This window comes from Nerophis ophidion, linkage group LG27 (assembly GCF_033978795.1).
Source record: "Nerophis ophidion isolate RoL-2023_Sa linkage group LG27, RoL_Noph_v1.0, whole genome shotgun sequence".
NCBI classification, from domain to species: domain Eukaryota; kingdom Metazoa; phylum Chordata; class Actinopteri; order Syngnathiformes; family Syngnathidae; genus Nerophis; species Nerophis ophidion.
The window spans coordinates 32329417-32354484 of NC_084637.1; the positions used below are offsets into that span (position 1 = coordinate 32329417).

Consider the following 25068-nt stretch of genomic DNA (forward strand, 5'->3'; position numbering starts at 1 on the left):
TACTGTAGATATGCAGTATATAATATAGATATGCAGCATGTTGCCTGCATGACTGCAAATAACGATGTGTCATGAGAGCAGAGCGACGCTACATGATCATTTGATGGCTCTATTGATTTACATTTTAAGCAATCCAGTGGTAAAAGTGTCTGATATTCCGTGTTGAAACCGATCCTGCTGGTCCCAGCTGCTTTTTTGAAGATAAGGAACTTACAATCTGGGATTTTCAAGGCGACCACAAGAGACACCCCGCAGGGCGCCAAGCGTGACTTGATTAGAGTCGAGGTGCCCGGGTGGCTTTTTTTTTTTTAACGCTCTGATGTTTGCTTGTTTATTTTAGGAAGTTGCATCTTGAAGTCCGTCACTTATCACCACCAGAAGTTCCCGTCAGAAGCTGGTGCTCATGTTGAAAGGCTGGACAGGTGTGGTCTTGCTGCAGGTTTCATCCATTTAGGGCAGGGGTCACCAACCTTTTGGAAACCAAGAGCTATTTCTTGGGGAATGATTAATGCGAAGGGCTACCAGTTTGATACACACTTAAATAAATTGCCAGAAATAATCAATTTGCTCAATTTACCTTTATTAAATAAATCTATATATATATAAAAAAAATGGGTATTTCTGTCTGTCATACCTTTTGTTTTCCTTTTACGGAAGGTCTTTTGTAGAGAATAAATGATGAAAAAAACCCTTAATTGGACGGTTTAAAAGAGGAGAAAACACAAAAAAAAATGGAAAATTAAATTTTGAAACATAGTTTATCTTCAATTTCAACTCTTTAAAATTCAAAATTCGACTGAAAAAAAGAAGAGAAAAACTAGCTAATTCAAATCTTCTTGAAAAAATTAAAAAAATAATTTATGGAACATCATTTTGTAATTTTTCCTGATTAAAACAAATTTTTAGAATTTTAATGACATGTTTTAAATACGTTAAAATCCAATCTGCACTTTGTTAGAATATATAACAAATTGGACCAAGCTATATTTCAACAAAGACAAATCATTATTTCTTCTAGATTTTCCAGAACAAAAATTTTAAAAGAAATCCGAAAGACTTTGAAATAAGATTTAAATTTGGTTCTACAGATCTTCTAGATGTGCCATAATAATTTTGGGGGATTTTAATCATAATAAGTTTGAAGAAATATTTCACAAATATTCTTTGTTGAAAAAACAGAAGCTAAAATAAAGAATTAAATTAAAATGTATTCATTATTCTTAAATATTACATAATATTATTAATTACTTATATTTATTTACAAAAAATTTGTTTTTTCTTTTATGCTAATTACTTATGCTTCGTAAGGTCATGTTACCTCTAAAATAAACTAATCCACCCTCTCTTTTTCCACATAAGAATTGATAAAAAGAACCGTTAAGGAACGGAATCGTTACGCAGAATCAAAAGTGGAATAAATTCCCATCTGTCGGTGGGAGTACATTTCTTCCCACTCATTTTTGGTGGTCTTAAAAACCGAATCATCGTTTTGTTTCTGGCTTTGTCATGAGTAAATTGAGAATCCTAACCACGCCTTCTGGATTTACTAAGGTCTGACATGTTTAGTAAGTTTACCAGTGGCAGCAGCTCGACGGAGAGGACAGTGCGTAACTGGCAACCATGATTTTGAGGGCTGTAAATCAAATTTTGAAATCCCAAATAAGAAGTGATAAAAGAACCATTAAGGAACGGAATCGTTACGCAGAATCAAAAGTGGAATCAATTCCCATCTGTCAGTGGGAGTACATTTGTTCCCACTCATTTTTGGTGGTCTTAAAAACCGAATAATCATTTTTTTTTATGGCTTTGTCATGAGTAAATTGAGAATCCTAACCACGCCTTCTGGATTTACTAAGGTCTGACATATTTAGTAACTTTACCAGTGGCAGCAGCTCGACAAAGAGGACGGTGCGTAACTGGCAACCATGATTTTGAGGGCTGTAAATCAAATTTTGAAATCCCAAATAAGAATCGATAAAAGAACCGTTAAGGAACCGAATCGTTACGCAGAATCAAAAGTGGAATAAATTCCCATCTGTCGGTGGGAGTACATTTCTTCCCACTCATTTTTGGTGGTCTTAAAAACCGAATAATCGTTTTTTTTTATGGCTTTGTCATGAGTAAATTGAGAATCCTAACCACGCCTTCTGGATTTACTAAGGTCTGACATATTTAGTAACTTTACCAGTGGCAGCAGCTCGACAAAGAGGACGGTGCGTAACTGGCAACCATGATTTTGAGGGCTGTAAATCAAATTTTGAAATCCCAAATAAGAATCGATAAAAGAACCGTTAAGGAACCGAATCGTTACGCGAAATCAAAAGTGGAATCAATTCCCATCTCTCGGTGGGAGTACATTTCTTCCCACTCATTTTTGGTGGTCTTAAAAACCGAATCATCGTTTTGTTTCTGGCTTGGTCATGAGTAAATTGAGAATCCTAACCACGCCTTCTGGATTTACGAAGGTCTGACATGTTTAGTAACTTTCCCAGTGGCAACCTGGATTTCGTAGCTGTAAATCAACTTTTGAAATGAGCATATCCTGGCTCAACTACCGTTATCAGTTGAGTATTCGAAAAGAACATGATTTATTAATGCCTCTTGACATATCGGGGCGATTTAATGATGACTTGACATGACATTATTACATATGGCACCTTTTAAATCATTAATATTTGTCCTTTTTTCCTATCAATTTGTAATTCCTCATGTTGCAACTGTGGTCATCCAAGAATAATTTCCTGTATGGAAAAAATATTTGTGGAGTTTGCATGTTCTACCCGTGCTTGCGTGGGTTTTTGCCACCTCCTCCGGTCAAGTACCAAACTCCTCACAAGACTAATGCTTGGCTATCTTGCTGGCGGATGCTAGACCAATCACAGCCTGTTCACTGGTAGTATAAATAAAGCTGTCTCTATCTACTTTGCAAACACTTGCACTTTAGGTAGTAAAGGAGCTTGTTTCCTTGGTGACAAAGTCTGTGATACAAGTGGGTGGGTGGACAACATTTATTTGAAGTGATTTTTAAAGGTCACCCGTGGTAGCAACAAGGGTTTTTTGTTTTGCTTCACACGGGTAGGCATACTTGCCAACCTTAAGACCTCCGATTTCAGGAGGTTGGGGGCGTGGTTTGAGCAGGGGCGTGGTTAAGAGGGGAGGAGTATATTTACAGCTAGAATTCACCAAGTCAAGTATTTAATGTATATATTTATATATATATATATATATATATATATATATATATATATATATATATATATATATATATATATATAATACTTGACTTTCAGTGAATGCTAGCTATATATATATATATATTTTGTCACGACTTGGACTATGACTTGGATTATTTCAGCGACGCAAAGAAAAATTGGCACGAGCGAGACGTGAATGGGAGTACATTTTAATTTATTACTAACACAAACAAACTACAACAAAAGGCGCGCAAAATGGCGGTACAAAACTAGACTATAAATATAAACAAAGCACAAAGGCAGAACTAAAACAAACCAAAAACTTACGTGGCATGGACAGAATGTATAAACAGCATGGCTTGGCATGAATCGAGTTGAGGAATATGTCATATGAAAAGTCGCCAGGCTGAACAATTGGCAATTACAGGTTTAAATAATACCAGTGATTGAACAGGTGCATGACATGACAGGTGAAACTAATGAGTTGCTATGGTGCTAAAACAAACAAGGAATTTCAAACATAGGAACCGATTGTCCAAAAAACAAAAACAAACATGACCAAAACCAAACATGATCCCATGGCCATGACATATATATATATATATATATATATATATATATATACCCCACCCCCCACCCCCACCCATTTTCTGCCGCTTATTCCCGTTCGGGGTCGCGGGGGGCGCTGGCGCCCATCTCAGCCACAATCGGGTGGAAGGCGGGGTACACCCTGGACAAGTCGCCACCTCATCGCAGTATATATATATATATATATATATATATATATATATATGAGAAATACTTGAATTTCAGTGTTCATTTATTTACACATTTACACACACATAACACTCATCTACTCATTGTTGAGTTAAGGGTTGAATTTTCCATCCTTGTTCTATTCTGTGTCTCTATTTTTCTATCCCAAGGTGCATGTCTTTGGAGGTGGGAGGGGCCTATCCCCAGGTGCATGTCTTTTGAGGTGGGAGGGGCCTATCCCCAGGTGCATGTCTTTGGAGGTGGGAATGGCCTATCCCCAGGTGCATGTCTTTGGAGGTGGGAATGGCCTATCCCCAGGTGCATGTCCTTGGAGGTGGGAGGGGCCTATTCCCAGGTACATGTCTTTGAAGGCGGGAGGGGCCTATTCCCAGGTACATGTCTTTGAAGGCGGGAGGGGCCTATTCCCAGGTACATGTCTTTGAAGGCGGGAGGGGCCTATTCCCAGGTACATGTCTTTGAAGGCGGGAGGGGCCTATCCCCAAGTGCATGTCCTCCAAAGACATGCACCTCGGAATAGGCCCCTCCCCCCTCCAAAAACATGCACCTGGGGATAGGCCCCTCCCCCCTCCAAAAACATGCACCTGGGCATAGGTTGATTGGCAACAGTAAATGGTCCCTAGTGTGTGAATGTTGTCTGTCAATCTGTGTCTTGTCCACTTTCCGCCCGAATGCAGCTGGAATAGACTCCAGCACCCCCCGCCACCCCTTCAAGCGACAAGCGGTGGAAAATGGATGGATGGCTGACCAGGTGTCTTAGCCCTTCGCACTCGGTTTTGTGTATTCACCCTTACCCACTAGGGGTGTGTACCGTGTATTGGTTCCTAGTTGGGTCGGTCCAGGATGACAGTTAGGATCCTGGTCTAATAAAACTGCTATCGGTATAGCTGGACGTCATTGTTATGAAAAGCTGTCACATTCGGTTCAAGTGCCGCTACGACACACAGGTAGATGGGAGTCAACTTGGAAGTTTCACAAATAAGGAGGGGGCAAGGTAAACGGTTGTCGTCATGGCAGCCTTCGCCAGCTGCAGTGTTAATATTTAGAAAAAAAAAATCACCTGGCGCTCCACGAGTGTACCGTAATGTCGCATTTCTCAGTCGCCAAGGAAACCGACCAAAAAAAAAAGCTTGGGCCTCAACGCTCAAGACGGCGGCGATTTCCTCCTAAAGTGATGATGCGCATCATGTATAATTAAAACGTTGCTTCTGCTCGTGGACTTTGAAGCGTTTTGGTGCGTCGTCAGGACCCGTCAGCGCGTGGGAAGTGTTTTTGGTTTTTTTTCCCCCTTCTAGTAGCCACATTTAGATGTGAATACAGGAGGAAAAACGTGGCACCGCAAGGCACGTCGTCTGCTTCTACAAACCCCGTTTCCATATGAGTCAGGAAATTGTGTTAGATGTAAATATAAACAGAATACAATGATTTGCAAATCCTTTTCAACCCATATTCAGTTGAATATGCTACAAAGACAACATATTTGATGTTCAAACTCATAAACTTTATTTTTTTTTTGCAAATAATAATTAACTTACAATTTCATGGCTGCAACACGTGCCAAAGTAGTTGGGAAAGGGCATGTTCACCACTGTGTTACATCACCTTTTCTTTTAACAACACTCAAACGTTTGGGAACTGAGGAAACTAATTGTTGAAGCTTTGAAAGTGGAATTATTTCCCATTCTTGTTTTATGTAGAGCTTCAGTCGTGCAACAAGGACAAGAACAAGAAAGTTTGATCATATTACGCCTGTACTGGCTCACCTGCACTGGCTTCCTGTGCACTTAAGATGTGACTTTAAGGTTTTACTACTTACGTATAAAATACTACACGGTCTAGCTCCATCCTATCTTGCCGATTGTATTGTACCATATGTCCCGGCAAGAAATCTGCGTTCAAAAGACTCCGGCTTATTAGTGATTCCTAGAGCCCAAAAAAAAGTCTGCGGGCTATAGAGCGTTTTCCGTTCGGGCTCCAGTACTCTGGAATGCCCTCCTGGTAACAGTTCGAGATGCTACCTCAGTAGAAGCATTTAAGTCTCACCTTAAAACTCATCTGTATACTTTAGCCTTTAAATAGACCTCCTTTTTAGACCAGTTGATCTGCCGCTTCTTTCTCCTATGTCCCCCCCCTCCCTTGTGGAGGGGGTCCGGTCCGATGAAAATGGATGAAGTACTGGCTGTCCAGAGTCGAGACCCAGGATGGACCGCTCGCCTGTGTATCGGTTGGGGACATCTCTACTCTGCTGATGCGCCTCCGCTTGAGATGGTTTCCTGTGGACGGGACTCTCGCTGCTGTCTTGGATCCGCTTTGAACTGAACTCTCGCGGCTGTGTTGGAGCCACTATGGATTGAACTTTCACAGTATCATGTTAGACCCGCTCGACATCCATTGCTTTCGGTCCCCTAGAGGGTGGGGGGTTGCCCACATCTGAGGTCCTCTCCAAGGTTTCTCATAGTCAGCATTGTCACTGGCGTCCCACTGGATGTGAATTCTCCCTGCCCACTGGGTGTGAGTTTTCCTTGCCCTTTTGTGGGTTCTTCCGAGGATGTCGTAGTCGTAGTGATTTGTGCAGCCCTTTGAGACATTTGTGATTTGGGGCTATATAAATAAACATTGATTGATTGATTCCGCCCGATTGTAGCTGAGATAGGCGCCAGCGCCCCCCGCGACCCCAAAAGGGAATAGGCGGTAGAAAATGGATGGATGGATGATTGATTGAATGACTATAAAATCTAGAGATGTACGATAATGGCTTTTTCGCCGATATCTGATATTCCGATATTATCCAACTCTCAATTACAGATACCGATATCGGCCGATACAGTCGTGGAAAGCTTTCTCCTAAAATTCCCAGATTTTCTCAGGGAAAATTCCAGATTGGAAGTGAAAAAGCAGTATTACTCTGAGCGATCCTCTTCGGAAAATAAAGAGCGACTCTATCCATCGCCTCATGACAGCTCCTGGCGGGAAATGGCAATCGGTCTCTGATGGCGTGTAGCACAGCTCTCGGAGAGCCATCACGCTAAAGGCCAGGTTTGTTTGAAGTCCGCTTTGCCATGCATCAGTGGCCATGACCTAGATTTGCCATCGCTCCTTCCTCCAAGAGCGTGTGGCAAGGCGGCCTCCTTTTCTGCCTTCTCCATCCTCCAACTGTGTCAGCTCGCATAGAAACGTTTGCCCTCACCACACACAAAATGTTGGAAGGGGGGAAAATGATGGCTGGGATGCAAAAAAAAAAACCAAGAAAAACATGCATTCACTTAACTTTTGGGCAAGTGTGACTAACCCGAGTATTGAGGGAAGCAACGATAAGACATTTAGAAGCAGACGACGTGCCTTGCGGTGCCGCGTTTTTCCTCCTGTATTCACATCTAAATGTGGCCACTAGAAGGAGGGAAAAAACAAAAACACTTCCCACGCGCTGACGGGTCCTGACGACGCACCAAAACGCTTCAAAGTCGACGAGCAGAAGCAATGTTTTACAAACCCCGTTTTCATATGAGTTGGGAAATTGTGTTAGATGTAAATATAAACAGAATACAATGATCCTTTTCAACCCATATTCAGTTGAATAGTGGCTCCAAGACAGCAGCGAGAGTCCCGTCCACAGGAAACCATCCCAAGCGGAGGCGGATCAGCACCGTAGAGATGTCCCCAACCGATACACAGGCGAGCGGTCCATCCTGGGTCTCGACTCTGGACAGCCAGTACTTCATCCATGGTCATCGGACCGGACCCCCTCCACAAGGGAGGGGGGGACATAGGAGAAAAAAGAAAAGGAGCGGCAGATCAACTGGTCTAAAAAGGAGGTCTATTTAAAGGCTAGTGTATACAAATGAGTTTTAAGGTGAGACTTAAATGCTTCTACTGAGTTAGCATCTCGAACTGTTACCGGGAGGGCATTCCAGAGTACTGGAGCCCGAACGGAAAACGCTCTATAGCCCGCAGACTTTTTTTGGGCTCTAGGAATCACTAATAAGCCGGAGTCTTTTGAAGGCAGATTTCTTGCCGGGACATATGGTACAATACAATCGGCAAGATAGGATGGAGCTAGACCGTGTAGTATTTTATACGTAATTCTATTTGAGTTTTGTCCCTCTTAGAATTAAAAATGTCCAGCAAAGCGAGACCAGGTTGCTAATAAATACACAAAATTAAAAAAATTGAGGCAGCTCACTGGTAAGTGCTGCTATTTGAGCTATTTTTAGAACAGGCCAGTGGGTGACTCCTCTGGTCCTTACGGGCACCGCGTTGGTGACCCCTGCTATAATGAATTCACTTTCGGTCCCGTTGCTGTGCTGTACTTCGAGAAGAAGACTTTTGCCCGAATCTTGGCTTCCCCACAACTGAGGTAGCATCTCGAACTGTTACCGGGAGGGCATTCCAGAGTACTGGAGCCCGAACGGAAAACGCTCAATAGCCCGCAGACTTATATATAGTCTACTATAGTACACTATAGTCCGAAACATACGGTGAGTTCCGATGTCGGAATCAGATCGGAGGTGAGAAAGTTCAAAGCTATTTTATTTTGTACTTTTTGTCATAAGTGTGACTAGTCGCAAATAAGAGATACTGCAAGATGAAGCCATTTTCTCCAAAATCGACAGTGCCCCTGATAACCTGGTGCTCCTAATGTACGGAATATTTCTGATTGTGCTTACCGACCTCAAAGATATTTTATTTTGTATATTTTGTCATGGTAAGTGTGACCAGAACATTACAAAGGACAAACAAAAATCTTTAAAAATTAAAAGAAAAGTATATATATATATATATATATATATATATATATATATATATATATATATATATATATATATAGTGCAATGGATGCCAAGTGGATCTAGCATAATATTTTGAGAGTCCAGTCCATAGTGGATCCAACATAATAGTGAGAGTCCAGTCCATAGTAGATCTAACATAATAGTGTGAGAGTCCAGTCCATAGTGGATCTAACATAATAGTGAGAGTCCAGTCCATAGTAGATCTGACATAATAGTGTGAGAGTCCAGTCCATAGTGGATCTAACATATTAGTGAGAGTCCAGTCCATAGTGGATCTAACATAATAGTGAGAGTCCAGTCCATAGTGGATCTAACATAATAGTGAGAGTCCAGTCCATAGTGGATCTAACATAATAGTGAGAGTCCAGTCCATAGTGGATCTAACATAATAGTGTGAGAGTTCAGTCCATAATGGATCTAATATAATAGTGAGAGTCCAGTCCATAGTGGATCTAACATAATAGGTAGAGTCCAGTCCATAGTGGATCTAACATAATAGTGTGAGAGTCCAGTCCATAGTGGATCTAACATAATAGTGAGAGTCCAGTCCATAGTGGATCTAACATAATAGGTAGAGTCCAGTCCATAGTGGATCTAACATAATAGTGTGAGAGTCCAGTCCATAGTGGATCTAACATAATAGTGAGAGTCCAGTCCATAGTGGATCTAACATAATAGTGAGAGTCCAGTCCATAGTGGATCTAACATAATAGTGTGAGAGTTCAGTCCATAATGGATTTAATATAATAGTGAGAGTCCAGTCCATAGTGGATCTAACATAATACTGTGAGAGTCCAGTCCATAATGGATCTAATATAATAGTGAGAGTCCAGTCCATAGTGGATCTAACATAATACTGTGAGAGTCCAGTCCATAATGGATCTAATATAATAGTGAGAGTCCAGTCCATAGTGGATCTAACATAATAGTGAGAGTCCAGTCCATAGTGGATCTAACATAATGGTGAGAGTCCAGTCCATGGTGGATCTAACATAATAGTGTGAGAGTCCAGTCCGTAGTGGATCTAACATAATAGTGACAGTCCGGTCCATAGTGGATCCAACATAATAGTAAGAGTCCAGTCCATGGTGGATCTAACATAATAGTGAGAGTCCAGTCCATAGTGGATCCAACATAATAGTGAGAGTCCAGTCCATAGTGAATCTAACATAATAGTGAGAGTCCAGTCCATAGTGGATCCAACATAATAGTGAGAGTCCAGTCCATAGTGGATCCAACATAATAGTGAGAGTCCAGTCCATAGTGGATCTAACATAATAGTGAGAGTCCAGTCCATAGTGGATCTAGCATAATAGTGAGAGTCCAGTCCATAGTGGATCTAACATAATAGTGAGAGTCCAGTCCATAGTGGATCTAACATAATAGTGAGAGTCCAGTCCATAGTGGATCTAACATAAGTGAGAGTCCAGTCCATAGTGGATCTAACATAATAGTGAGAGTCCAGTCCATAGTGGATCTAACATAATAGTGAGAGTCCAGTCCATAGTGGATCTAACATAATAGTGAGAGTCCAGTCCATAGTGGATCCAACATAATAGTGAGAGTCCAGTCCATAGTGGATCTAACATAAGTGAGAGTCCAGTCCATAGTGGATCTAACATAATAGTGAGAGTCCAGTCCATAGTGGATCCAACATAATAGTGAGAGTCCAGTACATAGTGGATCTAACATAATAGTGTGAGAGTCCAGTCCATAGTGGATCTAACATATTAGTGAGAGTCCAGTCCATAGTGGATCTAACATAAGTGAGAGTCCAGTCCATAGTGGATCTAACATAATAGTGAGAGTCCAGTCCATAGTGGATCTAACATAATAGTGAGAGTCCAGTCCATAGTGGATCTAACATAATAGTGAGAGTCCAGTCCATAGTGGATCTAACATAATAGTGAGAGTCCAGTCCATAGTGGATCCAACATAATAGTGAGAGTCCAGTCCATAGTGGATCCAACATAATAGTCAGAGTCCAGTCCATAGTGGATCTAACTTAATAGTGAGAGTCCAGTCCATAGTGGATCTAACATAGTACCTTAAAAAAACTAATGGAATCTTAAATATTTTCACTGAATAAGACATCCACTTAATTGACTTATGCTGTCTTTAATTTAAAATGGAGTGGTTATTACTTTTTCTTTTTGGCAAGCATTAAGTTGATATAATGACACAACATGTATGATGCGGACACATTTGTTACTGGACATTATGCAATTAATCTGACTTTAATTATTTGATTATATTGCAGTATTTAAAAAATAAAAATGGAGACCTCTGTAGATGTGACAAGTCATGACTTAACACTGTGTGCATGCCCATCCATTAAACAAACGTTGCATTAAAAAACAGGCATCTGCGAAGGCAGCTATGCCAACAGTGACATCAGACTCGCCTGAGAAGTAGTTTGTCAAACTTTTCCCCGAACCCTACAAGGGAAGATGTGTTCTGTTTTAACCACGACATTGCAGGCAACAACAAAAAAAAAGCCCACATTAGAAATATATGAGCACAAAGTCCAAATGAAGCCAGGCGCCATTAAAAAGAGAAAATGTGGCCCTGTAGTTCATGCGAGAGTGTTTTGTGCTCAACCTTGCAGAATAATTTCTGAATAATCTTTCAGCATGCACTCCTTGCCTGAGCTATAATTCATGCAGCAAAACACAAGTTGGGAGTTTGCACACTGAAGACTTTAAATGGAGGTTCCTGGTTCTGCTAAGACAAGAACCTTCTGCCTTCTATTCAGTTCCAAAGCATCTTTTGGAAAAGGGAATCCTCAGTTACCTTTTTGACAGCTGATTGTCAGCTGTCACACACACACACACACACACACACACACACACACACACACACACACACACACACACACACACACACGCGCGCGTATTTACAAACCCCGTTTCCATATGAGTTGGGAAATTGTGTTAGATGTAAATATAAACAGAATACAATGATTTGTAAATCATTTTCAACCCATATTCAGTTGAATGCACTACAAAGACAACATATTTGATGTTCAAACTCATAAACTTTATTTATTTTTTTTGCAAATAATAATTAACTTAGAATTTCATGGCTGCAACATGTGCCAAAGTAGTTGGGAAAGGGCATGTTCACCACTGTGTTACATCACCTTTTCTTTCAACAACACCCAATAAACGTTTGGGAACTGAGGAAACTAATTGTTGAAGCTTTGAAAGTGGAATTCTTTCCCATTCTTGTTTTATGTAGAGCTTCAGTCGTTCAACAGTCCGGGGTCTCCGCTGTCGTATTTTACGCTTCATAATGCGCCACACATTTTCCATGGGAGACAGGTCTGGACTGCAGGCGGGCCAGACAAGTACAAACACTCTTTTTTTTACGAAGCCACGCTGTTGTAACACGTGCCGAATGTGGCTTGGCATTGTCTTGCTGAAATAAGCAGGGGCAACCATGAAAAAGACGGCGCTTAGATGGCAGTATATGTTGTTCCAAAACCTGTATGTACCTTTCAGCATTAATGGTGCCTTCACAGATGTGTAAGTTACCCATGCCTTGGGCACTAATGCACCCCCATACCATCATAGATGCTGACTTTTGAAGTTTGCGTCGATAACAGTCTGGATGGTTCGCTCCACCTCCACGATGTCGAATATTTCCCCAAAAAATTTGAAATGTGGACTCGTCAGACCACCGAACACTTTTCCTTTTTGCATCAGTCCATCTTAGATGATCTCATGCCCAGAGAAGCCGGCGGCGTTTCTGGATGTTGTTGATAAATGGCTTTCGCTTTGCATAGTAGAGCTTTAACTTGCACTTACAGATGTAGCGACCAACTGTATTTAGTGACAGTGGTTTTCTGAAGTGTTCCTGAGCCCATGTGGTGATATCCTTTCGAAATTGATGTCGGTTTTTGATACAGTGCCGTCTGAGGGATCGAAGGTCACGGTCATTCAATGTTGGTTTCCGGCCATGCTGCTTACGTGGAGTGATTTCTCCAGATTCTCTGAACCTTTTGATGATATTATGGAGCGTAGATGTTGAAATCCCTAAATTTCTTGCAATTGCACTTTGAGAAAGGTTGTTCTTAAACTGTTTGACTATTTGCTCACACAGTTGTGGACAAAGGGGTGTACCTCGCCCCATCCTTTCTTGTGAAAGACTGAGCATTTTTTGGGGAAGCTGGTTTAAGGCTTTGACCGATTTTTCTTTTTTAATTTAATTTAATTTTAATCCTAATTCTTTTTTCTCCCATTCCCCCTTCACTTGTTTACCTGTATCTCACCTTTTTGGTAAGGGGCGCCGGAAGTTGGCAGACCCGTCAGCGTTCCTGTTCTGTCTCCCTGTAATATTTGTCTGCTCTTGAACGGGATTGTGCTGAAAAATTTAATTTTCCAAAGGGAATAAAAGTACTATCCATCCATCCATCCATCCATCCATCCATCCATCCATCCATCCATCTATCCATCTATCCATCTATCTATCTATCTATCTATCTATCTATCTATCTATCTATCTATCATCCATCCATCCATCCATCCATCCATCCATCCATCCATCGATCGATCGATCGATCGATCGATCGATCTATCTAGCCATCTATCTATCTATCTATCTATCTATCTATCTATCTATCTATTTAGCCATCTATCTATCTATCTATCTATCCATCTAGCTAGGTAGCTATCTATATAGCCATCTATCTATCTATCTATCTATCCATCTATCTCTATCTATCTATCCATCTATCTATCTATCCATCTATCCATCTAGCTAGCTATCTATCTATCTATCTATCTATCTATCTATCTATCTATCTATCTATCTATCTATCCGTCTATCTATCTATCTATCTATCTATCTATCTATCTATCTAGCCATCTATTTATCCATCTATCTATCTATCCATCTATCCATCTAGCTATCTATCTATCTATCTATCTATCTATCTATCTGTCTGTCTGTCTGTCTGTCTGTCTGTCTGTCTGTCTGTCTATCTAGCCATCTATCTGTCTATCTATCTAGCCATCTATCTGTCTATCTATCTATCCATCTATCTATCCATCTATCTATCTATCTATCTATCTATCTATCTATCTATTTAGCCATCTATCTAGGTAGCTATCTATCTATCTATCTATCTATCCATCTATCCATCTATCTATCTATCTATCTAGCCATCTATCTATCCATCTATCCATCTAGCTAGCTAGCTATCTAGCTAGCTAGCTAGGTTGCTAGCTATCTAGCTATCTAGCTATCTATCTATCTAGCCATCTATCTATCTAGCCATCTATCTATCTATCTATCTATCTATCTATCTATCTATCTATCTATCTGTCTGTCTGTCTGTCTGTCTGTCTGTCTGTCTGTCTGTCTGTCTGTCTGTCTGTCTGTCTGTCTGTCTGTCTGTCTGTCTGTCTATCTATCTAGCTATCTGGCCATCTATCTATCCATCTATCTATCTATCTATCTATCTATCTATCTATCTATCTATCTATCTATCTATCTATCTATCTAGCCATCTATCTAGCCATCTATCTATCTATCTATCTATCTATCTATCTATCTAGCCATCTATCTATCCATCTATCCATCTAGCTAGCTAGCTATCTAGCTAGCTAGCTAGGTTGCTAGCTATCCATCTATTTAGCCATCTATTTAGCCATCTATCTATCTATCTATCTATCTATCTATCTATCTATCTATCTATCTATCTATCTATCTATCTATCTATCTATCTATCTATCTATCTATCTATCTATCTATCTATCTATCTATCTATCTATCTATCTATCTATCTATCTTTATACCCAATCATGGAACCCACCTGTTCCCAATTAGCCTGCACACCTGTAGGATGTTCCAAATAAGTGTTTGATGAGCATAACTCAACTTTATCAGTATTTTTTTGTTAACTTTTTCCAAAGTTGATGATTATTTGCAAAAAAAAAAAAATGTTTATCAGTTTGAACATCAAATATGTTGTCTTTGTAGCATATTCAACTGAATATGGGTTGAAAATGATTTGCAAATCATTGTATTCTGTTTATATTTACATCTAACACAATTTCCCAACTCATATGGAAACGGGGTTTGTACATCGTCAGGACCCAATTTCAGTTAACAGGAAAAAATACACTGAATTGTTTGGTTTATTTGTCTTAAACTTCAATCAAATACAACATCCTTGTCTACGTGTCTGCACACTCATTGAAAGACGATAAAGATCCACAAGTTCCATTTAAAGCCGGACCACCTTTGGGCAGTTTGAATCGTAACTTAAATTATTTTTTTTCCCCAGACTTTTCAGACACTTGATCTCCAACAGCGGAGTTGCGTTGAGAGCAAACCAAGTCTCTCTGGATGAATTACTCTTTTGAAAAAGTGGGATGTAGGCCAGGAGGACGATAAAAATACCTGCGAGCTAGTGTGAGCAAAGATTTGAGGACGCTCGGTTCAGCGACTCTTTCTTGCTTACAGGAAAAAAGACTGTTGGGGTAAGAGAAACGCAGTATCTTGGCAAAATGTTGTTGAGGCATAAACGTGTCCTTGATCACTAATAAAAGATACATTTGACAACCAAATAATAAAACAAGGTGACACGGTAAAGAATCTGGGTATTATCTTCCACCCAACTCTCTCCTTTGAGTCACACATTAAAAGCGTTACTAAAACGGCCTTCTTTCATCTCCGTAATATCGCTAAAATTCGCTCCATTTTGTCCACTAAAGACGCTGAGATCATTATCCATGCGTTTGTTACGTCTCGTCTCGATTACTGTAACGTATTATTTTCGGGTCTCCCCATGTCTAGCATTAAAAGATTACAGTTGGTACAAAATGCGGCTGCTAGACTTTTGACAAGAACAAGAAAGTTTGATCACATTACGCCTGCACTGTATATACCTTTATATACATATATACATACATATATACCTATACTGTATATACCTTTATATACATATATACATACATATATACCTATACTGTATATACCTTTATATACATATATACATACATATATACCTGTACTGTATATACCTTTATATACATATATACATACATATATACCTGTACTGTATATACCTTTATATACATATATACATACATATATACCTATGCTGGCTCACCTGCACTGGCTTCCTGTGCACTTAAGATGTGACTTTAAGGTTTTACTACTTACGTATAAAATACTACACGGTCTAGCTCCAGCCTATCTTGCCGATTGTATTGTACCATATGTCCCGGCAAGAAATCTACGTTCAAAAGCCTCCGGCTTATTAGTGATTCCTAGAGCCCAAAAAAAGTCTGCGGGCTATAGAGCGTTTTCCGTTCGGGCTCCAGTACTCTGGAATGCCCTCCCGGTAACAGTTCGAGATGCTACCTCAGTAGAAGCATTTAAGTCTCACCTTAAAACTCATCTGTATACTCTAGCCTTTAAATAGACCTCCTTTTTAGACCAGTTGATCTGCCGCTTCTTTTCTTTTTTCTCCTATGTCCCCCCCCTCCCTTGTGGAGGGGGTCCGGTCCGATGACCATGGATGTAGTACTGGCTGTCCAGAGTCGAGACACAGCATGGACCGCTCGCCTGTGTATCGGTTGGGGACATCTCTACGCTGCTGATCCGCCTCCGCTTGAGATGGTTTTCGTGTGGACGGGACTCTCGCTGCTGTCCGGAGGAAGTCGGTCGGGAGAGCCACTTACCTCGACCTGACTTCAGATAAACGGAAGAAGATGGATGAATGGATAATGTTTGATTTGTGGTGATATCTTATTGGATCAATGTCGGTCTCGGCCATTACTCAAGGCTCCAAATTTGAATTCCATTACAGTTCAATTTCATTGATTTGAGATACTGGCTGTCCAGAGTCGAGACCCAGGATGGACCGCTCGCCTGTGTATCGGTTGGGGACATCTCAACGCTGCTGATCCGCCTCCGCTTGAGATGGTTTTCGTGTGGACGGGACTCTCGCTGCTGTCCGGAGGAAGTCGGTCGGGAGAGCCACCTACCTCGACCTGACTTCAGATAAACGGAAGAAGATGGATGAATGGATAATGTATGATTTGTGGTGATATCTTATTGGATCAATGTCGGTCTCGGCCATTACTCAAGGCTCCAAATTTGAATTCCATTACAGTTCAATTTCATTGATTTGAGATACTGGCTGTCCAGAGTCGGGACCCAGGATGGACCGCTCGCCTGTGTATCGGTTGGGGACATCTCAACGCTGCTGATCCGCCTCCGCTTGAGATGGTTTCCTGTGGACGGGACTCTCGCTGCTGTCCGGAGGAAGTCGGTCGGGAGAGCCACCTACCTCGACCTGACTTCAGATAAACGGAAGAAGATGGATGAATGGATAATGTTTGATTTGTGGTGATATCTTATTGGATCAATGTCGGTCTCGGCCATTACTCAAGGCTCCAAATTTGAATTCCATTACAGTTCAATTTCATTGATTTGAGATACTGGCTGTCCAGAGTCGAGACCCAGGATGGACCGCTCGCCTGTGTATCGGTTGGGGACATCTCAACGCTGCTGATCCGCCTCCGCTTGAGATGGTTTCCTGTGGACGGGACTCTCGCTGCTGTCTTGGATCCGCTTGAACGGAACTCTCGCGGCTGTGTTGGAGCCACTATGGATTGAACTTTCACAGTATCATGTTAGACCCGCTCGACATCCATTGCTTTCGGTCCCCTAGAGGGGGGGGGGGGGTTGCCCACATCTGAGGTCCTCTCCAAGGTTTCTCATAGTCAGCATTGTCACTGGCGTCCCACTGGATGTGAATTCTCCCTGCCCACTGGGTGTGAGTTTTCCTTGCCCTTTTGTGGGTTCTTCCGAGGATGTTGTAGTCGTAATGATTTGTGCAGTCCTTTGAGACATTTGTGATTTGGGGCTATATAAATAAACATTGATTGATTGATTGATTGATTGATGTCGTCAAAGCAGCGTAGTCCACAAGCTCTGCAGAAGCCAGAACAGAAAGGGACCAGGCAGCTGTGTAGCGACTCCCGCGGCAGGCGTGACACGACCATTATTGCTGCCAAACAAACCCATACAGTGCTTGTCTCAGGCAGGGGGAGGGTGGGGGGGCTACTAAGTGTGTTGCCTGCCGCTGCACCACCAGGAGAGAGAAAGAACCACCTACAGAAAGCAAGAACTCTGACGCCACCAGATGTTCTCTCCCCCCCCCAGACCAGTCTGCCTGTTGGGACGTACATAAAGTGTCTGCTTCACATTCAGCGTCAAAGTTGCACGTTAGTTGAGGTAGAAATCATCAATTCTGTGACGCAGAAGATTCTGAATCGATGAAAAAACGCCCAACAATTGATTATTTGATTATAATAAATAAATGCAGACGATTCATGAAGCAAAACAAAGCAGGAGGAGAGTAGAAGCCTTGCTAAGATTGAAGCTAGCTTAAATGTAAAGTAGTGAAACAAGAGTGCACGCTTCAACAGAACCACACCACAGCAGAGAATAACCAGAGAAGAAGAGAAAACTACAGCTGGATTAATCATTCAGTAGTGAATAACAGCCACGATACATGAAGGCATCTAAATACTGAAGTGTAGCTCCACCTCTCTGAATGCAAGTGCTCCGGCAGCGGAGGATACACATTTTATACGTGATACCAAATCTGTCACGACACCAGTATTTTATTGTTGTTGTTTTTTAAAAGCGTACAATTGAACAAACAGAAATTGGCATAAAGCGCAAAAACGTGTCCAGTTCCATGCTGACAGTATTAAAAAACGTGAAAATTATCTGTGTAAGGTACACTTACTAAATATAACAAAAACATTTATTTATCTACGCTTAAATGCGATTGCTAGTTAACTACGAATAAAATGCAATCAATCGTAATATATGTATATATATAATTTCGTTGTTCTTTGAACCTGTTCATTGCAATAATGACAATAAAACTCTATTCTATTCTATATATATATATATATATATATATATATAAATGTATATATACATATATATGTGCAAACATATGCATATATATGCATATATATGTATATATATGTATATATATGCATATATATGCATATATATGTATATATAATCACAGACATATATATATATATACATTTCATCCATCCATTTTCTACCGCTTATTCCCTTTCGGGGTTGCGGGGGGCGCTGGCGCCTATCTCAGCTACAATCGGGCGGAAGGCAGGGTACACCCTGGACAAGTCGCCACCTCATCGCAGGGCATATATACATTTATAATATATATATGTATATGTGTGTATATATATATATATATATATATATATATATATATATATATATATATATATATATATATATATATATATATATACCATATTTCCTTGAATTGCCGCCGGGGCGCTAATTAATTTAAAACCTCTTCTCACTCCGGCGTTTACCAAAGGCATGCGGAAAATTTAGGCCTGCGCTCATAAATTTGAGTGTGATGTAAGGATACCATCATGAAAAGCACATTTAATTAAAAAAAACGTTATTATGGTCTTACCTTTACTTATAAATAAAGTCCATGCGCAGCTCCTTCTGATCAAAAGCATCGATAACTTGTTCATAAAAGTCTTCCTTATCTTTCTTCAGTTTGAAAAGTCTCTCTGTCTCGATGGAGATCTTCCTTTATTACCTCCTGCTTTGATTAAAAGTCCAGTTTAGAAAACAGTTATATTTTAGATATGTAATCCTCCATGTTAAAAGTGCAAGCGAGAGGAAAAAAATAAACGATCGCTGCTTGTTGTCACTTCTTCTGCAGCCGAGTAGTCGCAAGAAGGATCACTAGCGCCCTCTACCACCAGGAGGCGGGAGTCAAATAAAGATTCATATTTGACACACGCGGCTACGGTATATTAATAAAACATAGCTGTTCTTTTTAGCATATTCAATAGCTTGGACCTTAAATTCTACTGAATAGCTCTTAATCTTCTTCCCTTTATGCGATTTCAAATGATTGAAATCGGCCTCCTCCATTTTGAAAATGATGACAGGTGAAGTGTCACTCGTGACGTGACGAGTTTGACCCGGTGGAAATTCTAGACATGCGCTAATAAAAATTAATTATATGTATATATATATATATTTATGTATATGTCAATCAATCAATCAATCAATGTTTATTTATATAGCCCCAAATCACAAATGTCTCAAAGGACTGCACAAATCATTACGACTACAACATCCTCGGAAGAACCCACAAAAGGGCAAGGAAAACTCACACCCAGTGGGCAGGGAGAATTCACATCCAGTGGGACGCCAGTGACAATGCTGACTATGAGAAACCTTGGAGAGGACCTCAGATGTGGGCAACCCCCCCCCTCTAGGGGACCGAAAGCAATGGATGTCGAGCGGGTCTAACATGATACTGTGAAAGTTCAATCCATAGTGGCTCCAAGACAGCAGTGAGAGTCCCGTCCACAGGAAACCATCTCAAGCGGATCAGCAGCGTAGAGATGTCCCCAACCGATACAGGCGAGCGGTCCATCCTGGGTCCTGACGAGCGGTCCATCCTGGGTCTCGACTCTGGACAGTCAGTACTTCATCCATGGTCATCGGACCGGACCCCCTCCACAAGGGAGGGGGGGACATAGGAGAAAGAAAAGAAGCGGCAGATCAACTGGTCTAAATGTATGTGTATAATATGTGTAAAATACCGGTTTACCATACAACCCCAGTCCCATATTGTTCAAACGTGAACAGTATGTCAGAGGAGCTTGTGCCTATGGTCTGAGAGTTTAATTTCCATAATGCACCTGCAAAATGTGCTATGATAGAAAATGACGATACGTTGATCCTTGGCATGATACACCTTCCGGCTACGTTATTTCCATCTTTTACGATTCGGACTCACTCTCCCATGGTTGTAAAAGGTATATATATATATGGTACATGCACAAAGAAGTCCGACTATTGAGGAGAAACCTGGGTGTTTCACTTTCATCAACAAGATACTGACCCCCGCGATAAAGCTTAATGTCTTTTTCATTACCATTTGAATAATCTGATGACTCCATAAAACGGTCGCACGGTGTGTGTCATCTGGCTCTGCAGTGTCATTTCCTGTCTTATTTTCTTATCTAACCCTCCTCTCCTTTCAAATTGACAGTCTGCCCTTGTGTTTGTTTACCCCCCCTCTGATTAGATGTCTCCTCCCAGAAATGTTCCATTACACGCCTGCCACTGAGTATTCTGTCTACAAGTTGCATGCACCGCCGTGTTGTTACTGATTTCTGAACGACCTCGTCACTGAGAGTTGTGGGGAAGCCAAGATTGGGGCAAAAGTCTTCTTCTCGAAGTACAGCACAGCAACGGGACCGAAAGTGAATTCATTATAACAGGGGTCACCAGGTCGCCCGTAAGGACCAGATGAGTCGCCCGCTGGTGTGTTCTAAAAATAGCTCAAATAGCAGCACTTACCAGTGAGCCGCCTCTATTTACTGGGATGTTCCAAATAAGTGTTTGATGAGCATAACTCAACTTTATCAGTATTTGTTGCCAACTTTTTCTAAAGTTGATGATTATTTGCACAAAATTTTTTTTTTATGAGTTTGAACATCAAATATGTTGTCTTTGTAGCATATTCAACTGAATATGGGTTGAAAATGATTTGCAATCATTGTATTCCGTTTATATTTACATCGAACACAATTTTCAAAACTCAAATGGAAACAGGGTTTGTAGAAAGTAAACGTAATGTTATGGTTTGCAAACAATATTTAGCGCCTGGCATTTGGAGCTTAGTACATCAGGCCCTTTTTATTTTCCATTTTTTTGTCGAAATTCTAAGTTTTTTGAGGTTTGAAACATTGATAACACATTGATTAAATCCCAGGATATTTGAATGTTATTGAAAAAAATGTATGCCTCCAACAACACAACTTGTGCCGCAACTTTCTAAAAAAATCTACTGCGAATAAAAGTGTATGACTTATTCTGGCATTATGTTACACTACATTAGACACCGCATGGATTTAACCAGCATGGGGTAAATAAAGTGCAGGACTTCTTTTTACTGGCATAAATGGAGCAATATTAGGTAATTACTGGTGTTTGTGTACACCTCGTACATGTTTTATTGGGACTCTCTCCGTGTGTTAACTTTTATGAGCGTCTGCATGTCTGTTATTAATGTGATGGCGACACGGCTCAGGTGACCTTCTCCCCCTTTTTGGCATCCTGCACCTCATCCCAGGCATCGTTATTTAAGCCACCCTTCCAGCTTGTGTACATTCTTTTACCGCCTGAAGTGAAATCGTAAATATATCTGGATGCGGGATTAAATAAATAGCATATTCAAATAATAAATGCTAAATATTCAGGTATCGTTTTGCAATTGAAATGACCCCCCAAAAAACTTTACATATAGGTAATAAAAAAGGGATAAATAAACAAAATAGCTGTTAATATTACGATTATTTCAGGTTCACTTTTGAGCTGGAGATAAACCGTCTCTTTTCTGCTGCAAAACCTACAAAACCCGTTTCCAAATGAGTTGGGAAATTGTGTTTGCAAATCCTTTTCAAGCCATATTCAGTTGAATATGCTACAAAGACAACATATTTGATGTTCAAACTCATAAACATTTTATTTTTTTTGCAAATAATCATTAACTTTAGAATTTGATGCCAGCAACACCTGACAAAGAAGTTGGGAAAGGTGCCAATAAATACTGATAAAGTTGAGGAATGCTCATCAAACACTTATTTGGAACATCCCACAGGTGTGCAGGCTAATTGGGAACAGGTGGGTGCCATGATTGGGTATAAAAACAGCTTCCCAAAAAATGCTCAGTCTTTCACAAGAAAGGATGGGGCGAGGTACACCCCTTTGTCCACAACTGCGTGAGCAAATAGTCAAACAGTTTAAGAACAACGTTTCTCAAAGTGCAATTGCAAGAAATTTAGGGATTTCAACATCTACGCTCCATAATATCATCAAAAGGTTCAGAGAATCTGGAGAAATCACTCCACGTAAGCGGCATGGCCGGAAACCAACATGGAATGACCCTCAGACAGCACTGTGTCAAAAACCGACATCAATCTCTAAAGGATATCACCACATGGGCTCAGGAACACTTCAGAAAACCAGTGTCACTAAATACAGTTGGCCGCTACATCTGTAAGTGCAAGTTAAAACTCTACTATGCAAAGCGAAAGCCATTTATCAACAACATCCAGAAATACCGCCATCTTCTCTGGGCCCGAAATCATCTAAGATAGACTGATGCAAAGTGGAAAAGTGTTCTGTGGTCTGACGAGTCCACATTTCAAATTTTAAATTGTTTTTGGAAATATTCGACATCGTGTCATCCGGACCAAAGGGGAAGCGAACCATCCAGACTGTTATCGACGCAAAGTTGAAAAGCCAGCATCTGTGATGGTATGGGGGTGCATTAGTGCCCAAGGCATGGTTAACTTACACATCTGTGAAGGCACCATTAATGCTGAAAGGTACATACAGGTTTTGGAACAACATATGCTGCCATCAAAGCGCCGTCTTTTTCCATGGACGCCCCTGCTTATTTCAACAAGACAATGCCAAGCCACAACCAGCACGTGCTACAACAGTGTGGCTTCGTAAAAAAAAAGAGTGCGGGTACTTTCCTGGCCCGCCTGCAGTCCAGACCTGTCTCCCATGGAAAATGTGTGGCGCATTTATGAAGCGTAAAATACGACAGCGGAGACCCCGGACTGTTGAAGGACTGAAGCTCTACATAAAACAAGAATGGGGAAGAATTCCACTTTCAAAGCTTCAACAATTAGTTTCCTCAGTTCCCAAACGTTTATTGAGTGTCGTTAAAAGAAAAGGTGATGTAACACAGTGGTGAACATGCCCTTTCCCAACTACTTTGGCACGTGTTGCAGCCATGAAATTCTAAGTTAATTATTACATGCAAAAAAAAATAGTTTATGAGTTTGAACATCAAATATGTTGTCTTTGTAGCATATTCAACTGAATATGGGTTGAAAAGGATTTGCAAATCATTGTATTCTGTTTATATTTACATCTAACACAATTTCCCAACTCATATGGAAACTGGTTTTGTAATAATAATAATAAAACCTTAGAAATTCAATAGGGTCCTCCGTCCCAAAGGGACATCTGTCCCTAAAAAACTAAACGTGTGCTAATTGGAGGACATTTAGATGTAAACTAGGGCCTAGTGTGTGAATGTGAGTGTGAATGTTGTCTGTCTATCTGTGTTGGCCCTGCGATGAGGTGGCGACTTGTCCAGGGTGTACCCCGCCTTCCGCCCGATTGTAGCTGAGATAGGCGCCAGCGCCCCCCGCGACCCCGAAAGGGAATAAGCGGTAGAAAATGAATGGATGGATGGATAGATGTAAACTGGCTGTAAACACGCTTGATATGCAAGCTGATATCATCAGATACTTGTTTCGGACTGATAGCCGATATCAATATCGGATTGGGACACTCCTAATTACAAATGTATAAAACTATCCCAAAAAAGTACAGTGATTTATGAAAAAGTACAAGTAAGGATCACCACAGGAAGTCCTTTTAAAAAAGAGAATGACCCTGAAAATGGTTGTGCACGTTTTCCAAAGTCAGGAAAAAAAAGAGCAATTCCAATCTGGTGAACCAAGGAGGTATGAAATGCAAAAACTAGATCTCGTTGTGTCCATCCATCCATTTTCTACCGCTTATTCCCTTTTGGGGTCGCGGGGGGTGCTGGCGCCTATCTCAGCTACAATCGGGCGGAAGGCGGGGTACACCCTGGACAAGTCGCCACCTCCAGATGTAAAGTCATTCATTGGAGGTGCAGTTTTGCGTCCCCGGCAAGTCCCCATAGTGCCAGACTTTGGACTTGAACAGATGTGAGAACGAGACTTGGGCGAGACTACACCTGCTGCCAACTAATAAAGTCATGGATCACTTTTCCACTCTTGGATTCCTAGTAAATTGTTGCGCGAGCATAAATGTAAAGTGTCGACGTTGCCGTCTCAACTCTTCAGGCGCTTTTTGGCCAAGTGGATCCAATAAAAATTCAATCACTGTCGCTTTACTTTTACGCGGTTTTTGGTTTATGTGATGGATATGTAAATAGTGGAGTGTTCGGGTGGTTAAAAGGTCCTTACAGCGACGTCCCCATGGATTTGAGCAGTGACGATGAATTTATGGATTTTCTTTCGTTTAAGATGGATTTCAAATGAAACCAATGATTGAGATTGAAGTGTGTGAACTTTCAGGTGTGTTATGCTGCACGTGTAGCTTTTTACTTCATGTGGACCAGGGGACCCCAAACTTTTTGACCGAGCAGCCGCATTGGGTTAAAAAATGTGGCCATGGGCGGGCTA

At 40.9% G+C, this 25068-nt stretch overlaps 1 protein-coding gene across 1 annotated transcript in view; it reads left to right on the forward strand.

Annotated features, from left to right (window-relative positions):
- Positions 1-25068, forward strand: part of LOC133544167 (interleukin-1 receptor accessory protein-like 1) — a 573629-nt gene that overhangs the window by 54128 nt on the left and 494433 nt on the right. The gene's annotated exons all lie outside the window — the stretch shown is intronic.